The following is a 21,423-nucleotide window of genomic DNA, read 5'->3' on the forward strand; positions in this document are numbered from 1 at the left end:
GTGTCATGAAAACAAGTTAGTATTGACTGGGGGTGGGGGGGAGGAGGATAAGCTTTTAATGCTGATATCACCTCTACTCAGTGTGTTCCAAACCAAATTCATTGTCCTCTCTCTAAACATTCAGTCCTCCGGAGTGATGTTCTTTCCTTCACTTATTTTTTTAAAGTATTTATTTATTTATTTATTTTAGAGACAGAAAGGGGAGGGGCAGAGGGAGAGAATCTTAAGCAGGCTCCACGCCCCAGCACAGAGCCTGATGCGGGGTTTGATCTCACAACCCTGAGATCATGACCTGAGCTGACATTAAGAGTCAGCTGCCTAACCGAATGTGCCACCCAGGAGCCCCTCTCCTTCACTTATTAATATCATCCATATGACGAGGCTTGAAGTCATCTTTTCCTCTTTGGTTTTCCTTGCCCCCTACACCCACAGTTAGGAAATACCATTTTCTCTCCTATCTGCCTTCCTCCTTCCCATTCTTGCATCAGTGACTGGCTTCAGTCCTGCCGTGTCAACTCACCACTGGATTATGGAAGAAACTCCTCATCAGTCTCCCTTCCCCTTTTCTTTTTATTTGCTCCCCTTTTTATCCCTTACATTGCTGCCAGTCATTGCCCTAAACTAATCTGGATGATGCCAGTGCCTTCTCCCTAAAACATGCAGGGTCTCCTTATTGTCCAAGGGGACAGGTTAAAATTCCTAAGTGTGCCATTAAAAATTGCCCAAGGTCTGGCCATATCCTGCCTGTCAGCTCCATCTGGAAGCACACTTCAGTGCTCATATTGACTGCTTATTATTCCCTGAACATGGCCACATTTTTATGGCAATTAACTTTGTTCAGACTGTTTGCTCTCCTACTATATCAAAATCTCATTTGACCCTTAAGCTTCTATTCAAATGTTATTTCTTTCATAAAAGCTACTCTGAACACTGTTGTAAGAATTGTTTCTCCTGCAATTCTATAGCATGTTATTTGTTTTCTAATACTACACCTATGACTTTATGATTTATGCTCACATGTCTTTTTCTTCCCTGACAACCGTAAGTATTACCTTCTTGAGATAGTGACCATGTGTATCCTTTGAACATTCAGTTTCTCACAATGTATGTTTTCAGTAAATATTAGCTGAGCAGATTATTATAGGGTTTTGAGAGGTAGCAACACTGATTTCAGACTTTTTCACCCACGTGCTCCTACTCAGATGACTTACTAAACTTAGGAAACTAGGAACCTGGCTAATCAAGGCTGTTAAAGAAACATTGGAGCTAAAGGAGGCCTCACTTGCCCAACCTGGAAAGGGGCCTCCTCCCAGTTAATAATGTGAGTTATTTTATACCAATTCGTCTGACTCCTCTAAGATCCAATGATTTCTTCCAGAATAAGTGCTTTATAATAGTCATTTAATATCCTGAAAAAAATTTATAGATAGTAAACCCACCTATATACTTATAATAACTAAAAAAATCAATATGATGTTCCAACAAAAAATAAATGAGACATAAAAAGCAATTTATACTAAAATAATGTCTATTTCAATATGCAAATGGTTGGAGTGGAGCAAAACTGCCCCTACCTATGTCCAAAGTGCCTACACCAAAAATGATTGATTTAGATGCATTTTGGAAGTGTGGAGGGATTGTCTTTTTTTGGGATCCAGAAAACCTATCCCTGGCCTTTTGTGATGCATTCAGAAGAAACAAAGTGACTAACAACTAGTCTCAAGAACAGAATGCCCTCTCCTTTGTTGTATTTAGGAGCAGAGAGGTAGCTGATCAGCATTTGAATAGAGAAAATGGGGGTCTCCTGCAGTTAGGATAATCAGAAAATTTGGGAAGAACACATAATGTCCAAAAATGTGGCTCATTTGCCTTAAAGAATATGCAGTTACTTGTTTGTTTCTTCAAATCCGTAATCTAGAGTTAAAGCAGTCCTGCAGATCATCCTCTAACTGGGAGTTATAAAATCAAGGGGAGTCTTTTGCATCCTCTTTTCTTTTTCTTTGATCTTTAGATTTCCTCAGAATTTTCCCTTTTTCACCTGAATGAATTGCGGAGAGGACAGGTAGGGACATGCTTCCTGTTTTGAAGTTGATGTCTAGATGGAGGCACCATGATAGCAGGTAGGAAATATCCTGGGGCTTCTTCCTTCTCTGGAGAGCCCATTGAGTTGCCCCCTTTTTGGTGATAAGGCTTGAAATATAATTAAACTCTAGAGTCAAAACTTTTTCATTGGTAAGTCCATTAGACATCGTGTAACTCAACCCTCTCATCTTACAAGAGGAGAAAGTAAGTCCCCAAGAAGTTATGTGACCCCCCCCCCAAAGATCTTTCAGTTTGTGAATATCTGAGCCTGGCCTGGAACCCACAGCAGTTGCCTTCAGGCCCAGGGCTCTTTTCCTCATAACTCACAGCCTCCCTTAACTGCAGGTGGATTTAGCTCTTCCAGAACTCTGCCAACACACAAAGCCTTTGTAAGCCACCTTTATTTCCTCAAATATTTTTTCTTCCCATGGTTCCCCTCCAGGCACATTTCTTCTAGTAACCTGTAGAACAAGAATAAATATAAAAATCTATGAATCCTCATCTGAATTGGCCTCCAGAATGTATATCTTCCTTCTCTCTATATATCTATATTCTTTACTTTCAATCGGTGCTCCAAGCCAACTGGTTTGACTTCATAAAGAGAACATTAAACCCTTTCCTACCTTAGGCTTGCTGCCTTATTAGGCATGTGATTATTGTTATTTTAAATATTTATGTATTCATCTGTACAACTGGGGTAATAATGTATTTCCTAGAGCTCCTGAAAGGATCAAATGATAGTATGATGGCACTTGGTAAACTGTAGGGCATTTACAAGTATAAAATGTCTATCTTTCCCTACATCCAATTTCATAGTCATAATAAATGCACTCTGGAACCTCCCCTCTGTCATTCTATTTGAGGGTAAGCTTAGGCAAGATGCATTCCCTCACTCTGCTGCTTTTCCATCTGCTGAAAAAATAAACCTTTATTGCAGAATTATGGGGAGTAATGTTACAGGGCATGAATCCTTTAGTAAGGACCAGGCACATAGTTCAGTAAATAAGTAGGATTATTATTGTTATTATTTCCTAAAACCTCTTTAATTTTCTGGTTTTCCCTATTCATGTCTTGATACTTGTCGCATTTCCATGATATATTTGGACGGGTCATTTTGTTCCTATTTTAGAATTGCAGCATCTTGACTCACAAAGCTATTACTGAGCCATCCTGTAGAATTACTTAGTGGCCATAAATGAGGCAGATGAAGAACCAAGCTATGATGTCGCTTTACCCATTCAGTCACAGTAGAATAGTGGACATATTGAATACAGCATATGATTGCTGAATGCAATTTTTACCTCTTTCCCAACACTTTTTTATAACACACTTAAGCAAAAGGAGATATATGTGGAAAAGCTGAATATCTTATTTGCTCACTATGCATATTGTTATTGATAAATCCTATACCATAAAAAAAAAAAGAATTTAAAAAAGAAAGCAGAGGGATTATCTCCTGAAATACTTCATCTTAAAGCTGGCGTTCTTGACAATAAACAAATGAGAAGGAGAATTTAAAAAGAAAAGAAAAAATATCATTCAACGTCATTGACCTCTTCTTTTTTTTCCAAATTAGATACTCCAATACCCCTGTACCCCACTCCTCACATTGGAAAGAGAGTCTTGCCTCTCTGATAGAAGAAAAAACACAAAATAAAAAATTTAGAAATATCACTAACTGGTGTTTCTTCATTAGAACATCATCTGATTATAATCTGATGCTGACATCTTTGTGGTATTACCATTTTTACTTGTTATTTCCACACTTTTCCAAATGTACATGAAAAAGGGGGAGCCTCTTCTTATACGTGGAATGCATTTTTAACACAATTTTTCACACTGTCTATAAAATACAAAAGTCTGAGCGAATGGAACTTTTCATTGTGCTGGATTTCCAGGCATTGAATCCCTTAAACAGACTACTATATAATACTACATTCTACCTGAATATAACATTTGTATAATGTACTCATTTAAATTCTTCATAGATACAAGCATTTTCCTCAATCTAAAGAAAATCAGACTAGGCACAAATCCTGTAAGAAATCTGGAGGTAGAAAATGGCTCATCTGTTTTTAAACACTAAAGCTCCTCTTTCCCTCTTTAAACACTCCAGCTAAGGGCTAATCCCCACTCATTCTCTTTAAGTGATTATAGATACGAAACGGCCACAATTATGTTGCTGCATATGAATGTGCTGTTTGATGAATGTAACTCCAACAATCACAAAGCAACAGAAGCAAGGAGAAAAATGCAATAAACTATCATTTTTTTTAAATTGTCACACTGAAGCAGAATTATCATACATACTCAGAAAGACCAAAAATACCCAGCAAATAAGATCTATTAGAAAGAAAATTTTATCATAAATGGCAATGATAAATTGGTATTCTACTTTCTATTATATGGATTAATGATTATGTTTAGTCCTCGGACTGTGTAGCGTGTATGTACGTGTGAGACAGATTCTATTTAACGCGAAAAAAGATACATGCAATTAATACATCATCATAGAGAAGGTATGCTAGATAATGAGAATTCAGACCTTCCCTTAGAATCTGAATTTGAACCTTCCAATTTGCTTCAAAATATGAACTAGGAGAAACACTTTTATCTCTGGCATACTTGTCAATTAAGTCAAGGGCCTCCTACAAAGTGTGCACTTTTGCGCCACCCAGTGGCTGCCTCATGAATAGCCACTGTTCCCATGAGTAAGAGAGTGGGGTTTGGTACTAGAAACACAAGGGCAGAAGCTGTCCTTGTGGCAGCAGCCACTCACACAGGAGGCTATCATTTCCATCAATAATTCGGCCATCTGCACTGAGCTGTGGGGCAAACTCGCCAGAGTGCCAGAAGCTTCGGGGCCACCACCAGATGCTTCATCATAGAAGAAGATCCACAAAGTCAGCTATGCATTCATCCAGACGATCATCCGGGAAGAGGAGACACACATCCAGGTTAATAAAGTTGGATTGGTCAGAGGAAGAGGGAAGAGGCAAGTGATGAAGTGAAAAACACTACAGATGCAGAAGGTTTTACTCTATGCTAACTAAATGAATTTCACAATTCATTTAACCCGTTTCCATGTCTTTAAAACAAGAAGGGTTATGGTTTCCTTCCTCATACATTACTGCAGGGAGAGAAGTGACACATTTTAAGTATAATACAATAATTGGGAAAAGGCAAAATGTCTACAAAAATTGCAAGATTTTGTATCTGTATTCTGCTGGCCGCATGTTATTTTTGTGTGTCCTTCATATGCCTGCATGTATGCAAAAAATCAAAGACCTAATTTTAAAATCAATACAAAACCATAGGAAATTAAATACATACATACATACATACATAAAAATGTGATGATAGAATCATCCTGTCAGAGGTTGGATGGAGGTATAAGAAGTCTTACTATAAGACATCTAGCTGTGTGACTAGACAGTATTTTTTATTATGTTGTTTTTTTCCTTTCTTATTTCTTCTACCGTATTCAATTTAGGGAATAATTCAATTTAGGGAATTATTTTTAAATAGATTAAATTGTTTTTATAAAATATTTTTTCAGATCCTAAATACTAAGAATAGTATAAGAGCAATGCTACCATTGAAACCACATTAGCAAACTGAAAAAAAAAAAAAAAGGAAAAAAAATCTTGTTTTTTAACTGTCTGGGATAGAGGTCTGTAAGATGTGAAATTATTCGCCATTGTAAATGAATACAATTTTCTCACTCCCTATCCTTTCAAATCCTCTCAGAACATGGACACTTCTATTGTCTCCAAGTCTTACAATATTCCATTTTAAACAGAATTTCAAATATTTTCCTTCGTCTGCTCATTCCATTAATCATTCATGCATTCATTAAAGAGTTATTCATTGTGCTCTTAACTTGTGATTTGGTCCTAACTAGTGAAAGGACAGCATTTCTTTTTCTTTTTTTTTTTTAAAGATTTCTTATTTATTTATTTGACAGAGAGAGAGAGACAGCGAGAGAGGGAACACAAGCAGGGGGAGAGGGAGAGGGAGAAGCAGGCTCCCCGCTGAGCAGGGAGCCCGATGTGGGGCTCGATCCCAGGACCCTGAGATCATGACCTGAGCCAAAGGCAGACGCTTAACGACTGAGCCACCCAGGCACCCCAGGGACAGCATTTCTGATGCCTCACAAGAGCTGTCAGTCTAATGAGTGAGAAGAACAGTAAGTAAAATTGATTATGATATAGGAAGGATAAAGATAAGCCAGGTTTTGTGGGAAAACAAAGACTTACCTATCCTGAAATATGTATATCTGAGATTGTTTCCTAACAAATGTGTCATTCATATTAAGTTCTGGAGAATGAATGTAAATCTAGCTAGAATCTATATGTGCCATAAGTGATGAGGATTTTTTTGTAACGTGGTTTACAGATAGATTTATGGTTTCAAAGGGTGGCTAGAAGTCCCCTGGGGTCTCAGACTTTTTCAGGGGTCAGTTAGATCCTCCCTGTCTGGCTACCTATCTGTGTGAGGTTGGATTTTCTTCATATTCTTCAAACAAAAACATATCTTAACAAATAGAATGCAGAGGCAAATATGAGAATCTCTGTGTCTTTTTTTAAAGCCAGACATTAAACAGATTTGCAAAAATGTAAAATAATAATGGACACATTTTTTCCCAAATAATGGTTTTACACAAAGTACTTATGTTAACATGAATATCTATTTTTTAAAAATTAGTTTATAAATCCATATTTTAAAAATATCTGTTTACATTTATAATATACTAAATATCAGCAAGTATAACATACATTAATGAAAGTTCTTAAGGCCCTCAATAATTTTTTTAAAGATTTTATTTATTTATTTGACAGAGAGGGCAAGAGAGCACAAGCTGGGGGAGCAGCAGAGGGAGAGGGAGAAGCAGACTCCCGATGAACAGGGAGCCAGATGCGGGGCTCGATCCCAGGGCCCTGGGATCATGACCCGAGCCAAAGGCAGACGCTTAACTGACTGAACCACCCAGGTGCCCCAGGTCCTCAATAATTTTTAAAATATGAAATTATTCCTGCCCTTAGAAGCTCATTATCTAATAAAATTATTTTGATCAATTATGTGACTTTATATTTTTAATGCTTTCTAAAAGTCATTTCAGAAAAATCAGAATTTCATAAAATTTTTGTTTTTATTTCACATGAAATATTACATTTGATGAAATAACTTGTTAATCAACTACTTTTTTGTTGTTGTTGATTAACTTCTTATAGGTACATTTCTGTAAGTCAAAATTGTCTAATGTTGCACCTAATTCCTGATTTGCATGCTTGTTGTTATTGTTGTTTTACTTATTTTATGTTTTGGTGGATTGGGAGATTTCTTTTTTTTAATTGGCACAAACACATAATACAAAATTTGTCATTTTAACCATTTTAAGTGTACTATTCAGCATCACTGTACATATTTACAATGTTATGCAAACATCACCACTATCTATTTCCAAAGCTCTATCAACAACCCAAACAAAAGTTCTGTAACCATTATAAAATTAGTGTCTATCCCTCCCTTCCCCCAGCACCTGATAACCTCTAATTTACTGTCTATATCGATTTGCCTAGATATTTCATGTAAGTGGAGTCATACAATATTTGTCCTTTAGTATCTGGCTTATTTTCTTGAACATATTGTTTCAACATCCATCCATGTTGTAGCATGTATCAGAATTTCATTCATTTTTTTCAGGCTCATATTCAATTATATGTATATGCTATGTTTTGTTTATTAATTATTTGTTGATAGGCACTTAGATTGTTTCCGCCTTTTAGCTATTCTGAATAATCATGCAATTAACATTATACAAGTACAGATCTTCTTTTACTGGATTATGTCCCAATAAACCCATCATAAATTAATATTATTGTAAATCAAAATGCACTTAATATATCTAATCTACCAAACATCATAGCTTAGCCAAGCCTACCTTAAACATGCTCAGAACACTTCCGTTATCCTATGGTTGGTCAAAATCATCTAACACAAAGCCTATTTTATAATGAAGTGTTGAATGTCTCCTGTAACTTACTTAATACTGTACTGAAAGTAAAAAACAAGATGTCGTGTGGGTACGGAACAGTTGTAATTATATCAGTTGTTTACCTTTGTGTTTGCATGAGTGACTGGGAGCGGCAGCTTCCTTCTACTACTGCCCAGCATCCTGAGAGTATGGACCACATGTTACCAGCTTGGGAAAAGATCCAAATTCAAAATTAAAAGTACAGTTTCTACTGAGTGTGTATCAATTTGGTATCATTGTAAAGTTGAAAAATACTTTAGTGAACATTGTAAATCCAGAACCATCTGTAACTGTTCTATTTTTTTTGGTAAATATCTAACAGTGGAGTTGAAAGATGATGTGGTAATTCTATCTTCAGCTTTTTGAGGCATTACTAAATTGTTTTCCTTGGCAGCTGTACCATTTTTTATTCCTACCAGCAACTTCCTCTTTTTGTCTTTGCCTTTCCAAAATTTGATTACAATGTTTTCTGATGTGAGTCCCTTTTACTTCATCTTACTTGCAGTTCTTTGAGCTCCTTGGATATTTATATTAATTTTATATTAGATGTTGAGGTTCTCAAATGTTTATATTATTTGTCTTCCATCAAATTTGAGAAGTTTTCAGCCATTATTTTTTTTTTTCCAAATATCCTCTCTGGCCCTTTCTCTGCTTCTTCTCTTTCTGGGACTCCACAATGTGTATGTTGGTTGGCTTCATGTTATCCCACAACTACCTTAAGCACTGTTTACTTTTCTTCAATCTGTCTTTTTTTCTGTCCCTCAGACTTGATATTATCTATTGCTCTGTCTTCAAGTTCTCTGATTCTTTTTTTGCCTACTCATATTTGCTTTGAATCCCTCAAGTGAGCTTTTCATTTCACTCACAATTTTTAAACACCAGAATTTCTTTTTTTCTTTAGGTTTCATATCTCTTTACTGATATTTCCATTCTGTTTATACATTAGTTTCTTAACTTTTTCTGCATCTTCCTTTAATTCTTTCAGCACCTTTAAGACAGCTCTTTTGAAGTCTTTGTCTAGTAAATCTGCCAGGACATCTTTTTAAAGGATAGTTTTTGTTAATATTTATGTTTTCCTTTAAATGGGTCACACTTTCCTGTTTTATTATATGCCTTGGGATTTTTTTTGAACATTAGATATTTGAATCTAATAATGTTGTTTCTCTGGAAATCATATTGTCTCTGCTATTTTGTCTTATTTTTAAAAAATTACATTTGTTTGTTTGGTTATTATAGGCTGTCTCTGTGCCAAGGATCAGTCTGAGTGTAAATTTTAGGTCTTCTCAGGTCCTTCTGAGCCTGTTCTTTTCTCTGGGCATGTGCAATCATTTCCTAATTTTTCCTGTATATTAGTTGTTTCTGAATGTCCTAGTCATTAAAGTCGGCTTCCAAAAGGTAAAAAAGGAGAAAAATGAAGGGGCAGATAATGAGTACTGCCCCTTTGAGTTCCCTAGAAGTCACTTCAGCTGAAGGGGGAGGGGCTTGCAACAATGGGGCAGGTGCAACAAAAATGGCTACCAACCTCTTTGTTTTTATCTCTGTGATCAGAAGCAGCAATCACCAATGAGAACACAGACTGACCACATTTTTAAGACAGGGTGCACTGCAAAGTGTGTGCAAACTGATTCAGGAACACATGCACAGTTGCCTGCCAAGAGACTGAGGGATGAGGGATTGGTAGCTGTGTCTGTGCTTAGAGCTAAAATTGACCGAAATTAACTGCAATTTCCCCTCCAAGGTTTCCCCTGAAAGTTGCAAGCCTTTAATACACTCCAGAGTTCCAAAAAATTTTGGAATTATCTGTCTGATAACTATATCAGACAGATTTTGCTAGTGCGATTGTTGTCTAGTTGGGAGAAAATTCCTGCTGCTTCCTACCTCCCAGAACCATTTTATGTATGTGTTTTTAATTTTTATATTGTCTTGACAAATCAACACTTTTATGAATATATAATATCTTTTCTCTTGTAACCATTTTTTCCTTATGATCTATTTTTGTCTGACATTGGTATAACCACACCAGCTCTCTTTTGGTAACTACTTACATATAATATTTTTCCATCTCTTCAGTTTTTTTTTTTTTTATTTGACAGAGAGAGACAGCGAGAGAGGGAACACAAGCAGGGGGAGTGGAGGAGGGAGAAGCAGGCTTCCTGCCGAGCAGGGAGCCTGATGCGGGGCTCGATCCCAGGACCCCAGGATCATGACCCAAGCCGAAGGCAGATGCTTAACGACTGAGCCACCCAGGCACCCCTCCATCTCTTCAGTTTTAATCTTTTTGTCTCTGGATCTAAAATATGCCTCAACTAGACAGCATACAGTTGAATCTTTAAAAACAAAACAAAACAAAACATCTATCAACCCCTATCTTTTTAACCCATTTTCATTAAAGCAATTACTGATAAGGAAGGATTTACTTCTGCCAATTGGTATTCGTTTTCTTTATATCTTATAGTTGGTTTTTGGGGTCTCTCATTTTCTCTATTAATGCCTTTTTTAAAATTAATGCCTTCTTTTGTGTTTAGTTGATTTTTTTAGTAAACTCTTGATTCACTTCTAACTTCCTTTTGTGTACATTTTTAAACTATTGTATTGTGATCTTCATGGGGATTTCATTTAACATCAAATTTAGTAACAGTCCAATTCAAATAGATACCAACTAAACTTCAATAGTATACAAAATCCAAGCACCTATCTATAAGCTCTGTCTTACTGCTCTCTTTTGTGTTGTTGTTAGAAGGTATTCCTTTGTATGCTACAAACCAAAGAGTATAACTTTATGATATTTTGTTCATTTATCTTTTAAATCCTGTGGAATTTTTTCTTACTTATATCTTACTTTTACTGGGAATGGAGTGTCTTATGTAATCTAATTTTTACAACATTGCTCTGTATTTTAAGAAGAATCAGCCATTCAGGATTTCTTACTGTGAACTAAATCTATAATGCTAATTGCCTTGTCATTTTTTTTCTACAATCAGGTCTTAAAACTGAATTGGTCATGAAGTGTTCTCTTCTCAGTTTATTGTCTATTAAATATAATTTCACACCCACTTTCAATATCAGCTTATTATACACAGACAAGTGAACTGAATTATCAAGCACTATGAAAATCTAAATATCAAATAATTTTCCATTTTAGAGAAAAGTAACTTTAACTTATTTTTGCAAGTTGTTAAATTGATAAGATTAAAACAAGAATAAATAAATAAACAATAAATAAATAAATAATAAAACAATAATAAATAACTAAACAATAAAACAAGAATAGTTCTATTATGACACCATTGATAATTATATCACTGACTCTCTGAATGAATGTTTTATGTTTTAATTTCTCCAGATTCAAATTAGTAACTATAATGGATAACTATTTAAAGGAAAAATAGCACCATTCTTTTATTCTAAATAATAGAAGAATAATAGAAATTAAAAAAGAAATTCTTTTTTTAGAATATTCTTTTTTATAGAAATAAAAAAAATTTATAGAAATAAAAAAGATAATTCTTTCATTCTAAAGTTTTCTGATATATGTAACATTTTTGAGGTTTGAATATTATTATTGCATTATAATTGATATTAAAACATATTTATAAACCAAAAAAATATTAAGTGCTTGTCTGGTATCACTTTTATTATGTAAGTCCTTTTCTTTTTGGTTTCTAACACTAAAGGTCCTTTCTAAAAGATTTTAAAGCCTAAGGCAATATTTAAAACAGGTGGGTTCTCATGAGTTTTATGACCATATTGCAACACTCTCTTAGCTAGTGCATTCATCTGCTAGCTTCTCCTTTCCTAGGTCTGTAATTTTATTAATTTACAGTTAATTCCTTTAAGTCTATCAACATACATAGGTTCAGTCAACTCAATCAACATGATAGACCACATTAAGAAAACAAAAGAGAAACCATATGATTATTTTAATAGATGCAGAAAGACCATTTGACAAAACCCAATACCAATTTATGATAAAAATTCTCAACAAAATTGGTAGAGAGAGAACAAACCTCAACATAATAAAGGCCATATCTGACAAACCTACAGCTAACATCATACTGAAGAGTAAAATTGAAAGATCAAGAACAAGACAAGGTTGTCCACTTTCATCACTTTTATTCAACATAGTATTGGAAGTCATAGTCAAAGCAATTAGGTGAGAAAAAGAAATAAAAGGCTTCCAAACTCGAAAGGAAGAAATAACACTGTCACTATTTGCAAATGACATAACGTTATAAATAGAAAACCCTTCTGCCTCCACCAAAAACTTGTTAGAGCTAATAAATGAATTTAGTAAAGTTTCAGAATACAAAATCAATATGCAGAAATTTGCTGCATTTCCATACACTAATAATGAACTCTCAGAGAGAGAAATTAAGAAAACAATCCAATTAAAATTCCACCAGAAATAATAATTTCCTAGGAATAAACTTAATCAAGGAACTAAAAAATTTGTACTACAAAATCTGTAAAACAGTGATGAAAGAAATTGAAGATGACACAAACAGATATACTGTGCTCATATATTAGAAGAATTAAAACTGTTAAAATGCCCATACTACCCAAAGAAATTTGTAGATTTAATGCAACCCTATCAAAATATCAATGGCATTTTTTACATACTAGAACAAATAATCCTAAAACTTGCATGGAACTACAAAACATCTTGAATAGCCAAAGCAATCTTAAGAAAGAAGAGCACACTGAAGATATCATACAGTCAGATTTCAAACTATACTACAAAGCTATAGTAATTAAACATTACCAAACTGGTAAAAAAAAAAAAAAAAAAAAAACAGACAAATACATCAATGGAACAGAATACAGAACCCATAAATAAGCCCAGGCTTATATGGTCAATTAATCTATGACAAAGGAGATAAGAATATGCAATGGGGAAAAGACAGTTTCTTCAGGAAGCAGTGTTGGGAAAACAAGACAGTGACGTGGAAAAAAATGAAACTAGACCACTTTCTTACACCATACATAAAAATAAACTCAAAGTGGATTAAAGATCTAAATGTGAAACCTGAAACCATAAAACTCCTAGAAAAAAACATAGGCAGTAATTTCTTTGACATTGAGTGTAGAAACATTTTTCTAGCTATGTCTTCTCAGGCAAGGCAACAAAAGCAAAAATAAACAATTGAGACAAGATCAAAATAAAAAGCTTTTGTACAACAAAAGAAATCATCAACAAAACAAAAATGCAATCTATTGAATGGGAGAATATATTTTCAAATGATATATCTGGTAAGGGGTTAATATCCAAAATATATAAAGAACTTAAATTAGACCAAAAAACAATCCAATTAAAAAATGAGCAGAGGACTTGGACATTTTTCCAAAGAAGACATACAGATGGCCAACAGGCACAAGAAAAGGCACTCAACATGACTAACCACCAGAGATATGCAAATCAAACCACAATAATATATCACTTCACACCTGTCAGAATGGCTATTATCAAACAGACAAGTTATAACAAGAGTTGCTGAGGACATAGGAAAAAAAAGAAAAAGAATCCTTGTGCACTGTTGTTGTGGATGAAATTGGTGCAGCCCCTGTGGAAAACAGTATAGTTTCCTCAAAAAATTAAAGATAGAATTACAATATGATTCAATAATTCCAATCCTGGGGGTATTTATCAAAAAAATGAAAGCACTAATCTGAAAAGATATATGCACCCCTATGTTCATTGCAGCATTATTTACAATAGTGAAGATAGAAAAATACCTAAATATTCATTGATAGATGAATGGATAAGGAAGTGGAATATTAGTCATAGAAAAAGAACAAAATCTAGTCATTTGGGACAACATGGATGGACCTAGAGGTTATTATGCTAAATAAATAAGTCAGGTAGAGAAAGACAAAGCACTGTATGGTTTTACTTATATGTGGAATCTAAAAAAAAACAAAACAAACAAAACAGAAACAGACTCATAGGTACAGAAAACAAACTGATGGTTACCAGAGGGGAGTTGGGTAGGGGATGCACAAAATAGGTGAAGGGTATGATTAAAAAGTATAGTTATAAAATAAATAAGACATGGGAATGTAATGTATGACATATATGGTATATAGTCAATGATACTGTAATAGCTTGGTATGATGACAGATTGTAACTAGAATTATTCTGGTAGTCATTTCATAATGTATCAAATCAAATGGACCTATAGGTCTATCCATGTTGTCCCAAATGGCAATCATATCAAATCACTATATTGTACACCCAAACTAATGTAATACTATATGTCACTTATTCAATTAAAAATGAATATTTGCCTGGCTTTTTATCTTATTTAACATTATTAGGTTCTACTATGTGCTAGGCATTGTGCCATTGGGATCAGCAATTTCATTTTTACCTTTTTATTAAAAAAATAATGGACATATTCTAATTTAATTTATTTAAATAATATCCTACTATATTTCTCCATTACATTAAATCTTCTACAAGCTCAAACTGACAATTTTCTAGTGCAAATTACACTGCTTGTGTTTTTCATCATTACAAATAATACTGTAATAATTAGCTTTGTGCATATATCATTTCACATCACTTATTGCTATGATAACATCCTAGTAGTTTAACTACTGAGTTGAAGCTAAACTTCATGGCATATTATCAAATAATTTGTTCTGAAAGCATATAAGTTTATACAGTTACTAGCTGTGAAATAGAATGCTTATGTCACCGCATTTTTCCATTCTTGAATATTCTTATCAAATAATTGCATTTAATTTTTAAAATGTTAATTAATTAATATTGTGTTAAGGACACTTAACATGGGGTCTCTCTGGAAAAATTTTTAAAAAGGTTTATTTATTTATTTACTTTAGAGAGAGAGAGGGAGAGAGTGTGCATCGTGAGGAGGGGCAGAAGGAGAGGGAGAAAGAGAATCTCAATCAGACTCCCCACTGAGTGCAGAGCCCAAGACAAGGCTCTATCTCATGACCCCCCAGAGATCACAACCCGGGCCAAAACAGTCAGATGCTTAGCCCACTGTGCTATCCAGTAGCCCCACCCCTGGAAAATTTTTAAGTACCCAATACACTATTGTTAACCACAGGCCCAATATTGTACAGCAGATCTTTAAAGCGTATTCATCTTGTATAATTAAAACTATACACATGTTGAACAGCAACTCCCATTTTCCCCACCTCCTAGCCTCTACAACCACCAATCACATTTGTGTATATATATATTACATTTTCTTTGTTTATCCATCTGTCAGTGAACACTTTGGTTGTTTCCATGTCTTGGCTATTGTGAACAATGCTACAATAAACATAGGAGTGCAGATACCTCTTCAAGATCCTGACTTCATTGTTTGGTTACATACTCAGAAGTGGAATTACTGGATCATATGGTAGTTCTATTTTTCAATTTTTTGAGGAAACTCCATACTGTTTTCCATAGTAACTCTAGCAGTTTACATTCCCACCAACAGTGCACAAGGGCCCCCCCCCTTGTCCACATTTTCACCAACACGTGTTATCTTTCCACTTTTTGATAATAGCCATTCTGAGATGATATCTCATTGTGCTTTTGATTTTTGCATTTCCCTGATGATTAATGATGTTGAGCATCTTTTCATATACCTGTTGGCTCTTTGTATGTCTTCTTTGGAGAATATCTAGTCAAGTCCTCTGCTCATTTTTTAACCAAGTTATTTGTTTTTTGTTTGTTTTTGCTATTGAGTTGTATGAGTCCTTATATATTTTAGATGTTAACCCATTGTGAGACATATGGTTTGAAAATACTTTCTCCAACTCTATTCATAGCTTTTTCACCCTGCCAATTGTTCCTTTTGCTGTTCAGAGGCTTTTCATTTTGATGTCGTCCCACTTGTCTACTTTTGCTTTTATTGCTGTGCTTTTAAGGTGTCATATCTAGGAAATCGTTGCCAAGATCAATGTGATGAAGCTTTTCTCTTATGTTTTCTTACAGGAGCTTTATAGTTTCCGGTCTAACGTTTAAGTTTTTAATCTACTTTGAGGTTGTTTGGTGTATGGTGTAAGATACTGTTACATATTCATGCTTTTGCATATGTATATCCAGTTTTCCAACATCATTTGATGGAGAGACTATCCTTTTTCCATAATGTGTCCTTGGCATTGTTGTTGAAGATTAGTTAACCATATATGTGGTTTTATTTCTGGGCTCTCTATTATTTTCTATCTGCCTATTTTCTTTTTATGTCAGCATCTCACAATGGTGCATCTCCAAAACATTTGAATAGTTTAAATCATTCTGAACCTACCACTTTTGGCAGGATTTCTGTCCATTTTTAATTAAGATTGACATAATGACTATGTACAATGTGGCAGATTATCAAGGCAGTTTACTGAATTATCAAAAGTTTCCTATGTTTCTGAAGGAAGTAGTGCCAAATTAGTATGTTATTGATTTCCTCTCCTTTTATTTAACCATTCTTGGATGCTATGAACAATCCACAAAACAAATACAACTCTGATCAGTTCTTTGGAATTAAGAAAGTTTAACAATATATTTGAATGAAATGCTATGGCCTTTAACATGCTACTTTATTTTTGAAGCTACTTTCTTTTACCATTTGCTCCTATTAATGAATATTTGCCTTTAGAAAGTTACATGTGAAGGGGTGTGAAATTTTACAACTGATGTGTGAAACTAATCCAAAAGAGAGATCCCCTATAAAGCAGATAGAAAGTGTTTAGATAAAATTTATAATATCAAGACCACATTTTTATAATGTAAGATACTGATATTTATTTTTTGAATTGCCAATAAAAAATTCATCATTTTATACTAACCCTATTTCCAAATGCCATGTTACAGTTTAAGATCATATTGCATTCATTTATAGAGGTATCAGATTGTATTAATTCACATAAAACTTTATACATTGTATGTAAAAATTAATATATGAGTACTGTCTTATTTGTAAACTAAGTGTATTATAGCTACAGAAACAGAATATATACTTTTAAACCATTTCCATGAATAAGTATTCATTTGTTACCTACAAAATAATTAGAATTTATCAAAAACTTTGTTTTCAAAATGTTCTCAATATGTCATCAGAGCTGGAATATATATCTTAAGGAATTTCTACAAATTGATATTCATTTACTCTATCCCAAATTATTGGAATTCATCAAAATGTCTCTTAAATTTCTGAACATGTCATTATCAAAATCTAAATACATGCAAAATTTTATTAAAATTGAAATGAAAAGTAACAAAGAACAAAAAATAAATTTATATATACCATATCTTCTTTATAGAAGATAAATATATATGCCATATATATGGTGTGTGTGTGTGTGTGTGTGTGTGTGTGTGTATGGCATATAATGGAATATTATTCGGCCATAAAAAAAGAATGAAATCTTGCCATTTGCAACAACATGGATGGAGCTAGAGAGTATAATGCTAAGCTAAATAAGTCAGTCAGAGAAAGACAAATACCACATGATTTCACTCATATGTGGAATTTAAGAAACAAAAATTAGCAAAGGAATAAAAGAGCTAGAGAGAGAGACCAAGAAACAGACTCTTAACTACAGAGAACAAATGGATGGTTACCAGAGGGGAGGTGGGTGGGAGATTGGTGAAATAGGTGAAGGGGATTAAGAGTATACCTACATGATGAGCACAGGGTAATGTAGAGAATTGTTGAATCACTATAATGTACACCTGAAACTAATATAACACGGTATGCTAACTATGCTGGAATTAAAATAAAAATTAATAAATAGGGGAAAATAAGTAAATTTACGTGTTAAAAAAGTACCACTCTTTAGTGGGTTTAGTCAGTTGGACAACTAATTCTGCAACTGCAGCTGAAATAGCCAGTTAAGTCGGAAAATAATGATTGAGAAGGAAGTCAGACAGAGTTTGAGTTAACCATTGTTTAACTCAGTGTCAGCTAAAACACATGAACCACTGTGGAAATACACAATGTCTTCTATATCTTATTATTGATATGGGCACAACAGACTCATTAAATTCAGCAAGCAGTTCTTTAAAGCTTGAACTGTGCAATTACTCAAACACTGCTTCCAGTGTCCTTTCAAGTATTCCCTTCATTTCGAAGCCACTTGACTTTTGGAGATAACATGATCATAAGCCATCAATTATTCTTATATCTAGGAAAGATTTTACCAGAAGAATACACTACTAAGTAAATGAATGATTAAGTAAACAAATAACTAAATTCATTTTAACCAACTAATAATGGATGATTAAAAGGTATAGTAAGGTACTAAAATAAAATAACCAACACAAAACATATCTAGTCATACTTTTCTTAAGTATACAAAACCATTGCAAAAAATGAGTGTTTAAAGGTCACTATACATATACACTGTGTATACACTGTACATTAGCAAGTAAAATATAATAACATGATGATGGAAAACTTTGGAAAAATATAAAGACTTTGGAAACAAAAAAATTCAAACTCCACTTTAAAGAAAATATATGCAACAGGATATAGCACAAATGACTTACTAACTTAAAGTGGTTTTAGGTAATGGCAAAAATTTAAGAGAAAATTGAACAACTTAATCAGTTGTGTCCATAGTTTTGTTTATAAGAATCCAAACCACTAGATTACACATTTTATTTAGCAGTTTGATGTTCTACAGACAATTTTAATAGATTTATCACATACTATAAATGAAAGGTGTGTTTTCATTCTGAAAGAAATTAATTTTGATTTGAAGAAGTAATCAGCTTCATCTCAATTACAAAAAATTTGCTACATTTTTTTGTATTTAAAGAAGCATCTTCGCACAAAATTATTAGGCAAGCTGTAAAATGTCTCCCTGAATCTCTGTTAAGATTCACAGAAGATTTTTAGCTTATTTTTTTGTTTTACTAAAAAAATTCTTTAGCCATGATAAAGGGGAGTATTCAAGTTGATGACCTCTCTTTTAGTGCCATTATATAATAAACAATGAAACATTTCTTCCTTTTGCATTTTGCTCTTCTTTTAACAATGTTCTACTTTGAGATCTTGTTAAAAAAAATCAGTATTGTATATACCCACACACTAATTTATGAATATTTATATTTGATTTCACAAATGACATCTACTTTAAGGAATACAAACATCCTTTGAGAAATTTTTACAATGCTTACAAACATTTAACTGATGGGCAAAAATCAATTTTTCCAAAGCAGCCGCAACTCCTACTTCTTGTTTCTAAGACTTCAGTGTGGGGTGCATTTCCCCCATTATTTTGTCATCACTCAAGACACCCACGGTCAATATAAAATGCAAAAATCTAATCTGAAATTCAATCTTTATAAATATAAGTAAAGTACAATAAAATTTATGAAATGTAATCTTCATAAATGTGGGATATATTATGTAGTCTCAATGTCTGTAATTTGTAAATAGTTTGCTATTCAAATATGTAAGTAGAGGGTGCCCGAGTGGCTCAGTCCATTAAGCCTCTTGTTTCTCCCTTTCCCTCTCCCTCTGCAAGCTCTCTCTCTTTCTTTCTCTCTGCCTCTCAAATAAATAAATAAAATCTTTAAAAAATGTATGAGTAGGTATCCATTTATTTTTTAATAAAAAATGTTACAATAGGAATAATCTTATTGGTTAATGAAAATGTCAACAGCATGTCTATAAACATTTGGTCTCAAATATTTGTAGTCCTTACATACTTAAGAACTGAAATATAATAATGATATATAAAAATATCACATACATGTAATATGAAATTAAACATATAAAATTAAAACCAAAAATATAGATTACTTAGACTGGCCCCTGGTAAGGGCGGTGCAATTCTGCGTCAGGCAAAGACATTTGAGAATCACTGCAACAGGCCCCTCCCCCAGAAGATCAGCAAGAACAGCCAACCAAGACCAAGTTTACCAATCAATGAGAATGGCAAAACCCCAGTGCTAAGGGAATACGGCATATAGAATTCATGGCTTTTTCTGATGATTCTTTAGTCTTTCAAAGTTAATTTTTTAAATTGTCTTCATTTTTTTCTTTTTCTATTTTTTAGTTGAATTTTTCTTCTTCCCTTTACAACCAACATCTTATCAATTCCTTTTTAAAAATCTTTTTTAATTTTCATTTCTAGAGTCATATTCTATCCCTTCACTGTATTTAGCCTTATTTTTTGTATAGATATAAGTTTTTCTTTCTTTAAAATTTTGGGATACAGTTTCTTCTAACAAAAATATACCCTAAATCTGGTGTATAACTTAGTCCTGGTCTCCAGCCTAATCACATTCTTTTCTTTTTATTACATTTTTTTCATTCTTTTTTCAACCAACTTCTTACCAATTCCTTTTTAAAAATTACTTTAATTTTCCTCATTACAGTTGTATTCCATCCCTTCATTGTATTTACCCTTATTTTTGTATATATATAAGGTTTTCTTTCTTTAAAATTTTGGGAGGCAATTTCTTATAACAGACCAAAATACACACAAAATCTAGTGTGTGGCTCTGTTCTATTCACCAGCCTGATCATATTCTTTTTTTTTTTTTCTTTCTTTTCCCCCCACTTTTGGGTTTCTTCTCATTTGTTTAGTGTATATTTTTCTGGGGTCATTGTTACCATTTTAGCATTTTGTTCTCTCATTCATCTATTCTCCTCTAGATGAAATGACAAGATGGAAAAACTCACCTCAATAAAAAGAACAAGGGGCAGTACCGATTGCCAGGGACCTAATCAATATGGACATAAGTAAGATGTCAGAACTAGAGTTCAGAATGATTATTATAAAGATACTAGCTGGGCTTGAAAAAAAGCATAGAAGATACTAGAGAATCCCTTTCTGGAGAAATAAAAGAACTACAATCTAAACAAGTTGAAATCAAAAAGGCTATTAATGAGATGCAATAAAAAATGGAGGCTCTAACTGCTAGGATAAGTGAGGCAAAAGAGAGAATTTGTGATATAGAAGACCAAATGATGGAGAATAAAGAAGCTGAGAAAAAAAGAGATAAACAACTACTGGATCATGACGGGAGAATTCAAGAGGAAAGTGATACCATAAAGTGAAACAACATTAGAATAATTGGGATCTCAGGAGAAGATGAAAGAGAGAGAGGGGCAGAATGTATTGGAGCAAATTGGAGCAAATTATAGCAGGAAACTTCCCTAATCTGGGGAAGGAAACTGGCATCAAAATCCAGGAGGCACAGAGAACCCCCCCCTTAAAATCAACAAAAATAGATCAACAACCCGACATCTAATAGTGAAACTTACAAGTCTCAGAGACAAAGAGATATCCTGAAAGCAGCTCGGGACAAGAGGACTGTAACCTACAGTGGTAGAAAC

Source organism: Neomonachus schauinslandi, chromosome 14 (assembly GCF_002201575.2).
Source record: "Neomonachus schauinslandi chromosome 14, ASM220157v2, whole genome shotgun sequence".
In the NCBI taxonomy this organism is placed as follows: domain Eukaryota; kingdom Metazoa; phylum Chordata; class Mammalia; order Carnivora; family Phocidae; genus Neomonachus; species Neomonachus schauinslandi.